The sequence below is a fragment of the Hemibagrus wyckioides genome, unplaced genomic scaffold (assembly GCF_019097595.1).
Source record: "Hemibagrus wyckioides isolate EC202008001 unplaced genomic scaffold, SWU_Hwy_1.0 Contig1, whole genome shotgun sequence".
In the NCBI taxonomy this organism is placed as follows: Eukaryota; Metazoa; Chordata; class Actinopteri; order Siluriformes; family Bagridae; genus Hemibagrus; species Hemibagrus wyckioides.
Genome location: NW_026690769.1, coordinates 1,061,681 through 1,069,950, shown reverse-complemented (window position 1 = coordinate 1,069,950; position 8,270 = coordinate 1,061,681). Strand labels below are relative to the sequence as shown.

The following is an 8,270-nucleotide window of genomic DNA, read 5'->3' as shown; positions in this document are numbered from 1 at the left end:
GCCCACTTGTTCATTTCTTTGGCATGTCCCATGTTATCTTTTCTTGGTGAAACTAGTTTCTCTGTTGTCCTGGTTTCATGGTTGTTAAATTTTTTTAGCTACTTATTTGGGTAAACAGGTTCATAACATAATTATAGATACTTTAATGTAATGAACGTGAACAGAGTCAGAAACTTTAATTTAATGAAATACTTTGTAATTGTAGATTTAAATCAATCATGAGTAACCGAAAGGAAACAGTTACATGGAGGAAACCTTTGAGATGACATGAGGAAGAAACTTTATGACTTTAACTTATTAGAGAATACAGGTTGTAGCTACTGTGGAATAAAAATTCTACTGTACTCACTACTAAAATCTGACTCCAGCTCCACACTGACCCGACAGCTCAGTCTAAGTGAGACTCATAGTTAGTAAGGCCTCAAAACTAAATAAGCCAATCAAGCAGACTAGATGAATGCAGATAAGAGATTTTATTTTGTAATCAGCGCTGACACAAGAATTGAGATGCTCACGCATGAACGTCCCAACAACCTCTCTTCGGGGAACTCCAACTACAGCCTTTATATACATTTCCCTTATCTTCCCAATGCAATGCGTCACTGGTTCTTTGCCTAGACAATCCCACCCATCTTTCTTTTTTAGACTTTTTAGACTCTTTTTTACACCATTATCTTTGAACTTACAACTTTTCAAATACCATTATAATTAAAACTTCCCTACATCATTATATTAAAAATTGGGTGTTTCCGCCCCCACCAGTGGGATTGTCTTCGGCCTCACTCTTGCCAACACCTCATTCTTCTTCAGGAGACAGCATGGGTAAGTTCTCAGTCCTTCAGGGGCCAACACCCTTCTTTTATTACACTCTACACTTCACGGCTTTTCTGATTTATCCACTGTCTTCTACGTATGTACTCTAGATATTTCGCCTGGTACCACCATTGCCATCCAGCACGCGCTGCGTTTACTTCATGATGAGATCACTGCCGCTCCAGGTACCAGCGGAGCGAAGATTGACCATAATAATCTAGGGTGCATCTCTGCCATTGATTGGTCCAAGTTTGGAAAGCCTGGTACCGCAGAGAAGGCCTGCCAGACTGACATCATTCATACAACTATTTGTTCTTCAAAGCCCTTGCAGCCTGTGTGCAAGGCCCGTGACAGGCCAACATGCCGTGTTAAACCTTATATTGTTCTTAAGCTCAAACGACCTAACGAGTAAACCTTACCTGAGAACTCACTCCTGCTGTCCCCCGATTATTTCACACTACATCAAACACACACCGCATACATATATCCTCATTTACAAAATTATCTCCCACACTACTCAGGCAGTGAGGGCTTAACAGACATACATGAGACAGCGAAGGTTAAAATTCACAGTGTATTTATTTGGTGCACATAGGGAAAAAAAGAATCTTTGAGTACAAAATTCAGTGAAAATAGAAAAAGGAGCAAAATAGGGAAAACATGGTTACACAGCCTTGGTTGATGGCTGAAAGGGGCTGAAAGGGGTCCAGGTACGGTGGAGCAGTGACGAGTGCAATGGCTTAGGGATGTCTTCTTCGGTCTCCAACAGCTTTGCCATGCTTCACTCGCTCCACACCGCAGCCATGTGCTCCTCTGCTATCCAAAACATTGATGGTGCTGAACCAGCACAGCCTGTTCTTTTTTTTTTATCAAGAAGAAAAACCTTAAAACATGTATCTTCAATTCAGTAAAACTTTCAATATAACAGAACTGTCAAAATTTTTGTACAGTGCAGCTGGATTTCCTGTCACTGTGGGTTAGGGTTAGAGCAGAGTAGCATAGTGCAGAGTCTGATACAGTTGCAGAGTAGATGAACAAATCCCCCTTTTTTCTCCATGGACTTTAATGTTGAATCAGAAAAAACACTTTAGTCTAAAGTGAACAGTTGTTTTATATGTCTGAAATTAGTTTAGCTCCTGAGATTAACAATGGCAAGGGTTAAATATTTGTGCAGTTTGAATGATAGAAGAACAGGCAGAGCCTATATTACAGAAGGTGCTCTTGTACTTGTCAGACCATAAGATAACCAAGTTCGCCATCTTGTGTTCATCAAGAAACATATCTTTCTTTTCCTCTATTTATGCTATTTAAATTCTTGAGTCTACAAAACTTTCCCTAGGTTCTACCTAGCTTAAACCTTGCCATTTTAAAAAACATGTCCCCACCAAGAGATGTCAGAGTGACCATTTTAGCAATTATAAAGGAAACCCAGCAAATCTGTACACTCTATAGATTACACTGAACACCTGCTTAGATACAGAACTGCTCTGAACAGCAGCTGGTCAGCGTATTTCTCTAATATCAATAATGCCAGCTGTAATAATTGATTTATTTTGAAGATGAGAGCCCGAGCTGCTTCTGTATATTTTCATGTTCGCCTAACATGAGAAAGGCCCCCGGTTCGAAACCGGGCAGAAACAACCCAAGGCTTTTGAGCTTTGCTTCAGTATGCGTCCACTCATCCTAATCGGCACCCTGAAGGTGACTGGAGCAGTTTCTCCACAATGGGATGCCTAGTTTGAAATGCGCTTTAGTGCATAGAAAATGAACAAGTGTATACTTCAAATCAAGCAGCGCTTAGGGGCTTTTGCTGCAGGCCGCAAGCCATCACTTACACCGCAATTGGAAATCGGAAAGAGCTCTCACCAAAGAACTCTGGCCAAAGCCTGTCAAATGCAACTGGTGGACTTTGCCGTTCCGTTTTGACTTTCGAGACCGGGCAGAAACAAGCCTTGAGCTTTGCTCCAGTAAGAGCCCACTTGTCCTAATCAGGACCCTGAAGGTGACTAGAGCAGTTTCTCCACTATGTGGTGCCTAGCTTCAAATGGGCTTTAGTGCATGAACAAGTGTTTGCTTGTTCGAGTCGAGCAACAAGTAGGGCTGTTTTTTTTTGGCCTCAGGCAGCAAGCAACCACTTAGAACACAAGTGGAAATCACTTGTGGAAAGACCTCTCACAAGCAGAGAAGCCTTCGTCACACTCTTGCCAAAGCCTGCTAAACGCAGCTGGCGGACTGTCCTGTTCCGTTTGCCTGTTCAAGGGCGGCTCTCATACATTTGCCACGCTCCAACATGCGGCTTAAATGTAGTGCGTTGGCCGGGAATCGAACCCGGGTCAACTGCTTGGAAGGCAGCTATGCTCTCCACTATACCACCAACGCCTGAGGCCGCGTGCTCATTACTCGGTTGAAGGAACGCTTAAGCCTTTTGCTTTGATCGATTATTTATTTATTTACTTACTTTGTGGTTCCCCCGCCGAAAGGAAACGCGTTCCTTCGCTTCTGTTTCTGTAGTGTAGTGGTTATCACGTTCGCCTCACACGCGAAAGGTCCCCGGTTCGAAACCGGGCAGAAACATCTTTTGGCGGTCTGGGGCTTGTGCTTTGCGTCGAATTAGACTCGAGTTTTGCGCTCTGTAGCACCCGTGCCTTGGGAACAAGCTGAAACTGAGATCCGGCCCCACTCCCACATAGTTTCTGTAGCGTGACTGTTTTCACGTTTTCTGCTCATTTGCACTGGCGAACAAAAGTCTTGATATTGTCTTTTTTTTGTTTTCTTTTTTGGTTTAATTGATTTATTTTGAAGATGAGAGCCCGAATAGCTTCTTTGTAGTTTCTGTAGTGTAGTGGTTATTACGTTCGCCTAACACGCGAAAGGCCCCCCGGTTCATGCATGGTGTCCTATAAGAGGCTTCAATCCAAGGACCCACCCTACTCCCAGCATTCCTGGGATAGGCTCACGGTTGGAGCTTTGATTTTCAGAGGTTATTTGGTGAAATACACCATGGGATTTGCACCTCCTGGGACCTCTCGATAAACAAGCTTCCAAATGAGAACCAAGCAGCCGGCACTCCAAGTTTCCATTAGTTTTGTCCCACTCAGGCTATTCCATGTAACATTTTAACAATATAGGAAGGGCTCATCTGGGATCTCTCACACCCAAAGTGAGAATCATAACTCTAGACCAATGAGCCAGATTGCCCTGGACAGGGAACTTGTGCACTGATGCAATTTCATTGTACCCTGCAAATGTACATCTTCCTGTTCTATGGGCTCATGCTAAACTTTTCAGTTGATGACTATTGTAATAATTTCACTAACTCCATTTTGTTGGAAAGGAGACATCAACAAGCAGTGTTCTTGGGGATGTGCCCAAAGAACAGAAAGGAATGAAAGGAAGCCAATATTAAGTGGCAGGACCTTGGTTCATTTCATGCAAACAATCAACATTAACTAAATACAAATTAATTTCTTTTCATTAAGTAGCACTGGTTTCAGTAGAGATGAAAATACTTACACAAATAGTGACAATGTGCAAAGCTTCATGTACATGTACAATCTCAGTACTTTTTCCACACCTGTGATATGGTATATTCCAGTGGTGGGCTGTGCATTTCACACCTAGGCCTTCACTGGTGTCCTTCCTGAATTAATCCACCTCTATACCATCATTATGACGCCACGGCAATAGATACTAATCAACCTTTAAATAGCAAAGTATATATTCTCTGATTATCCAATTAAAGGACGGGAAATTGCTGACGTAATCGTATGCCTGATAGATGGCCCCAGTGACACCAACTCGAAATCTGATTGGTTAATTTAACAATTCCATTGCCATTTATTTTAAGCTACGGGCGCCTGCACTATTGATTCTGAAGGCCTTAAGGCAGATTTCTTTCACCCTGGCAACACATGATGTCAGCCAGTGACTGAAATATGATTGGATAAATACTCTTATCATAAATATACACTACTGGAAGCAGCGCAACCAAGAGAAAAGCTATGAAATGTAGAGAATAGACAATTGGGAATAATTTAGTACACTTTCATGGAAAAATATATTAAATATATTAAAATGCAAGTCAGTGATTCAGATCACTGCTGTTTAGGCCAGCAGAGAAGGCCTTGCTGGCACTGACAGCCCACCACTGGTGTATTCCCTCCTTATGCCTAGTGTGTCCATGATAGATTCTGGAGCCACAGTGAATCTGATTAGGAAGATTAATGAATGAACCCATTGTGGAATTCAGTTATGTAATGATACACATGTAAATACATAATTAGTCATATTAACATGTTTGTGTTGTAGCCTGGGAATTATGTTTGTTGGCAAAATTTCCCGTCTTCTGTTTAGGTCAGTAAAACATTTTAAAACTTTATCTACTGCCATCTGTACAGTGTGTAAGCTCTTCTCTCTGGCAATACAGGTCCATCACAGACATAATTAAACTGATCAAAGTGTTACATTTATAGAATGAGAAATGCAGCATAACTAACCAGGTTTTAGACATCTTTAGGCAGACTGACTGCATTTACTGTCATGGACTGCTGGACAGTTCCCTGCCAGGACACCAGAGGGTGGTCTGGCAGGGTTTAATTTTGTTCCCATGTGTTTTTGTTAACGTTGTATGCACCCTACCGCCCCACCGCTGCACACCTGTTCCTTACTTTTCAATGACTTTATCAGTACCTACTGCTTCTGATTCAGTATCTTCTGCTCGGCCACTGATACAGTACGCATTGATCAGTATAAGTGTGTAGTATAAATACAATATTGATATTCTTCATCTGTCATGTTGACATGGTGACCTGCAACTGCAAATCTGTAACAGTCTGCCAGTTAGAGCACCTGAACTTATTTTAATGATATTTATGGCTTTTGTCTGCATTTTGATGACATTTGGAAGTCCAAGACAATGGAGGCACCAGACAAGTGCTTTTTTTTAATCAAAATACATAAGTATCATCATCATCAAGCACACTGCATAAAATTTACCTCAGGTTTGATTCCCTGACTCCCCTGTCCTCCACAAAACCTTTAAGAGAACAATGGGGAAAATGCCATTGGGATATTTTCTGCAAGGTTGACAATGTTACTTTGGGACACCTTTGAAAATATTATTCTCCTTCCCTAGATTATACTACACCTCTTAAATTAGACACTTCTGAATGTTGTGAATCCCCAAACAAGTTGTACAATATTGTGCCTCTTAGAATACATGACAAATCCTAATTTGTGTTTGTACATATACATGAATGAAAATTCATTCGAATTAATCATGGGAAAAAACTGCAGCAAAGTACAATGAATTAAATTTTAAACAGTACACACCAGCAACAAGTGACACAGTGTCTCTTTATTTTATTCTCTTTCTTCAGCTGCATATGTTACCACAAATGTCTTTTGTGTCTGTGGTTAACTGATAAGTTGCTAAAGGAAGTATTTTTGATATTAAACGTTGAACTTCAAATGAATTATTTCATAGGTTTTTGTACAGTCTCTCAGTGACTCTGTATCACTGTGCTGCTACTCTAAGAGCACAGTGATAGAGTGCAGAATCTGAGATCTGCAGATGTTTGATAGTAAGTTCAGTAGAGTCTGGGGATGTTTCTGCATTGAATCGAGAGCCAGAGGGGTTGTGCTGAGCTGAACTTGCTGACTTTGCACCTTTATACAGTAAAAACTGTGGTGTGCTGTTAGGATATTGTCTGTACCAGTAAAGCCAAATGCTACCACTGCTTGATTCATATGAACATCTCAGAGTAACAGGGTCTGTTTCCTTCCCCACAACGTTGATATCTTTGTCCTTCGGCCAAATTTTATCAGCAGAACTGCCTGTTGTATTGAACAATTATTAATAAAGACATAATACAAATATCGAAACATTCTAAAAATCTTTTTTTGTGTAACACCAAAAACACTGACATTAAAAATAAATGAATTAATTCTATGAATATTAGTTAATTCCATTAATTAATTGATAAACTGATGAAAATTACCTGTAACTACAGTGAGAATCAGTGGTATGTATCTCACTATGTACAGTAAGTTGTATAGTTGATCCATTTCTGAACACAGCTCTGTGAGGATTCTGTATAATAGTGCTGTATGTGCTGAACTTTACACGTCTCTAGAAGGACACACCCAGGAAGTGACACTGTTGTACTGTAACTGTATACAGATCACCACTTCACACAGTATCACTGAACTGTCTCCAACACAATACAACATTATTCCACTACAGCTGAATAACCACAGTCGGGAATTATTGTTCTTTTCTCTTTCATTTGCAGTCAGATAATAAAATAAGAATATAAACAGCAGTTAATAAAGCTATGACTGAATACATTTTCTCTATTAAACACAATTCTTTGCTCATGTATTCTGTAGTTTGCTTCTTCAGAGCATCTCTTATTAAACTATTTGTATTTAAATGCATTTCAGATGAATTTGTCTGAATCTTGTTTACACATGAATATACACATACAATATATGCCGATCCACCTGTCAGCACCTCTCCAGTGGAACTGTCCCAGTGATTCCTGACACTACCAACAGCAGTTATAGTTATGTAGGTGTAATCATGTATACATACATGATAAGTGCATACAAACCCTCTCTACCTCATGAACAATATAAGCAGCTGCTTACTGTCCTGCAACTGCAGCTTAAAAATGTTAGCGGATGAAAATATGTTGTCAGTAAAGCATGAGTACTAGTATTATAATCAGGTCAAATATTATCAGGACATTGTCTTAGCTTAAATGCAGCAAAGTAACATGCAGTTGTGTGTACATGCATAATGACTGTCTGAATAGATGAATAAACATTTTTTACAATGAATCGTATAAACTGTAAAGAAACTACATCCCTATACATATTCATATACACTATATTGCCAAAAGTATTCGCTCACCTGCCTTGACTCGCATATGAACTTAAGTGACATCCCATTCCTAATCCATAGGGTTCAATATGACGTCGGTCCACCCTTTGCAGCTATAACAGCTTCAACTCTTCTGGGAAGGCTGTCCACAAGGTTAGGAGTGTGTTTATGGGAATTTTTGACCATTCTTCCAGAAGCGCATTTGTGAGGTCACACACTGATGTTGGACGAGAAGGCCTGGCTCTCAGTCTCCGCTCTAATTCATCCCAAAGGTGTTCTATCGGGTTGAGGTCAGGACTCTGTGCAGGCCAGTCAAGTTCATCCACACCAGACTCTGTCATCCATGTCTTTATGGACCTTGCTTTGTGCACTGGTGCACAGTCATGTTGGAAGAGGAAGGGGCCAGCTCCAAACTGTTCCCAAAAAGTTGGGAGCATGGAATTGTCCAAAATGTCTTGGTATGCTGAAGCATTCAGAGTTCCTTTCACTGGAACTAAGGGGCCAAGCCCAGCTCCTGAAAAACAACCCCACACCATAATCCCCCCTCCACCAAACTTTACACTTGGCACAA

At 40.7% G+C, this 8,270-nt stretch overlaps 2 non-coding genes across 2 annotated transcripts; one reads left to right on the top strand and one right to left on the bottom strand.

Annotated features, from left to right (window-relative positions):
- Positions 1-3,120: 3,120 nt before the first annotated feature.
- Positions 3,121-3,192, bottom strand: trnag-ucc (transfer RNA glycine (anticodon UCC)). The gene has a single exon. It is a non-coding gene; the product is annotated as a tRNA-Gly (tRNA).
- A 122-nt stretch (positions 3,193-3,314) lies between these two features.
- trnav-cac (transfer RNA valine (anticodon CAC)) lies at positions 3,315-3,387 on the top strand. The gene has a single exon. It is a non-coding gene; the product is annotated as a tRNA-Val (tRNA).
- The last annotated feature ends 4,883 nt before the right edge of the window (positions 3,388-8,270 follow it).